The sequence below is a fragment of the Nothoprocta perdicaria genome, unplaced genomic scaffold, assembly GCF_003342845.1.
Source record: "Nothoprocta perdicaria isolate Ctin4 unplaced genomic scaffold, notPer1 scaffold_23, whole genome shotgun sequence".
Lineage (NCBI taxonomy): Eukaryota > Metazoa > Chordata > Aves > Tinamiformes > Tinamidae > Nothoprocta > Nothoprocta perdicaria.
In genome coordinates, this window is record NW_020455455.1 from 5450216 (window position 1) to 5453024 (window position 2809).

A 2809-nucleotide genomic window follows, 5' to 3' on the forward strand; every position below is an offset into this window, starting at 1 on the left:
GCGTCGGGAGCGCGCGGGTCCCCCGCGGGGCCGCGGCGCTGCCGCCCGTTTCGCGGAATTCCCGTGTTTTTACCTGCCGCGGCGCGCAGGGTGCGCCCGCCGCCCGCGCCCCGCTTCCCTGCCCTTTTCTCGCCGCTTTTCTGTCCCTCTTTCCTGCCGCGGGAGCCCCGGGAAGCGCTGCGCGAGCTGGGACGCGCCGGGCTTGGAGCTCTGCGGGAGAGAGACCGCGCAGGAGGCGAGGAGGAGCCGGGACCCCGAGGAAAAATCAAAAAAAAAAAAAAAAAAAAAAAAAAAATTAAATCCTGCCGTGTCCGCGGTGCGCGGTGTGTTGTAGAGGAGCCGGAGCTGGCGGAGCTGGACCCGGCGCTCCTGAAGCAGTGCCAGGCGGCGGCCGCGACGTGCGCGCTGGAGGCGGCCAAGCAGGGCGCCGACACGGCGGCCATCAGGTACCGACCGGCCCGGTGCGCGGCCCGGTGCGCGGATCGGCCCGCTGCGCGGCCCGCTGCCGCCGCCCGGCCCGGCCCGCTGCCGCCCCGAACCCCCCGAACTCCTAACGCCCCCCGTCTGCAGCGCCTGCCTCGAGGACTGTAAGCTGGACGGAGACAGGATAGAGGAATTTTGCGCCGAATATCAGGTTTGCAAACGGTTTCCCCCTGCTTTTCCCCTCTCGGCCCTGCCCTCTGGTAACTCCGTTTGAGGCTAAGGGATTTTTCTTTTTCCAGAAAAACAAGGATGCCTTGGAAATCCTGTTGGGAAGGTAAGTCAGTCTGTCAGCAAAGGTATTTGTAGTTAAAACTACTTTACAAGTGTCCTGAAAAAAGCACATAGGTACTTGCAATGATGAAAGTAAGATATGTTTCCAAAAGTTTTTTTTTTATTATTATTATTAACCGATTGTATAAAATAACTGTTGAAACTTTCTTTTCCTCTTTCACTAGTCTGCTCTTCAGTAACTTTTGAACTTTTCATTGAGTTCTACAAATATCAGAGAAAAGAAAAAAAGGTTCTTGACTTTATTGGTGGACAGCTTTAGGAAAATGACTTTTTCCTTTAGTGCAGATCCATACAAATCTTGTGTTTTTCAGCATAGGCAGATCTCCTCTCCATATAACGGATGTGTCTTGGCGCTTGGAATATCAGCTCAAGGTAATCTTAACATATCGGGTGTTTCTTTGGTCTACTTTGGTCGAAAGCTGACTTTTTTTTTTTTTTTTTTTTAATTTAGACTAATCAACTTCATAAAACTTACCAGCCATCCTATTTGGTGTCCTTAAATGTAGAGGTACTGTCTATCCACCTTTCCCTGTACATTTAAATGAAGAAAAAATCAGTATCTTGTCGTTTTTTAATAAAATGGGTATTTTTTTTCTCCGCAGAGCTGTGATTCAGAATCACACCCAGATGTTAGCTTTAGTTGCACGATGGAGCAGTTACAGGTACTTACTTCCATCATCATTGTTTTGCTGCAGTTTTGAATATATATATATATATATATATAAAATACGTTAATCAAAATGAAAATTTATAAACTGTTATCAGAAAAAAAAATGTCCAGAATTGGGAGGGTAGGAGAAAATCTTAGATAAAACTTTGTCTGGATATGGTCATTTTGCCTTCTCAAATAAAGTTGTGTAGAAACTGTTTTTAGTTGCATGGAATTAGCTTTCTCTACCTATATTTTTTTTTTATCTGTTTTCGTAGTTGTAATATTTCTTTCATTTTTATGAAACTCATTTCCTGTGAAAATGGGGAAATTATTAAGCAAAGTGGCTCAATGATTTAAATATATATGATGATTAAAAGTAGTGAATGAACTGAAGGCTCTCCAGTGGTGTTAATGTCACATAAGAAATGTACTGAAACAAACGTTGATCTTCACTTAACGGTTTAAATGTGTAACTGAACAATAGAAGTATTGTAATGCCTGAAAGTGGCCCAACTCTGGGGGACTGCGAAGAGGGATTGGGGCTAGAGACAAGGGGATAGGGAAACTTGAGGCTTACATTGAAGTAAACTACAAAAAAAAAAAAAAAAAGTTACTTTTTTGGGAATGTCTTTCCTCAGATTCCACTTTTACTTACAAGTAAATGTTTTGATTTGTTTTTCTCACTTAGTGGGATCTGATATACTTTGACTGGACACTCAAAATGGCACTCAAAATATTTTCAGTATTTTCAGAAATGTCTTTAAGACTTAAATGAGTTGAYCAAATGTTAGCATGGACCATGATAACAGTGCTGACAAAGTCCTCACATTAAAAATACTTATCTGTGTAGTCAATTAGTGGATATTATAAAGTGTTTTCCTTCAATTTCCTTCAATTTTTAGTATGTTGTTGTAAAATGTGAAGTTATTTGTCTTTCCAGCATTATGCCAGTTGAAACATTTCTTTGTGATATACTGTGCTATGGCTTGCCCTCGTGCATAAAAGAATGTGATGTTCTACTGTTAGCTGACCTCTTGCAATATATTTTTGATACARTATTTTTTTCCTCTTAGGATTTAGTTGGGAAGCTAAAAGATGCTGCAAAAAGCCTCGAGAGAGCGACTCAGTTGTGATGGGGGAAGGTGTCAGCCTGTGGCGTGGAGTCCCCTGACCCCCGGGACGGGCTGCTAAATGACAAATGTCTTTCTTCTCCACTCACATCTTCTGATGTATTTTTTTTAATGATTTATTGGAGGTGAATTAAGCAAAATCMCCATTTTCATGAAGACAGATGCCATTCCTTGTTTATGTTAGGATTTTGTGAAAATTAACCTGTGGTAGAATTGTCAGCTGTAGTAAAGCATTCCCTTTTTTTTTTTTTTT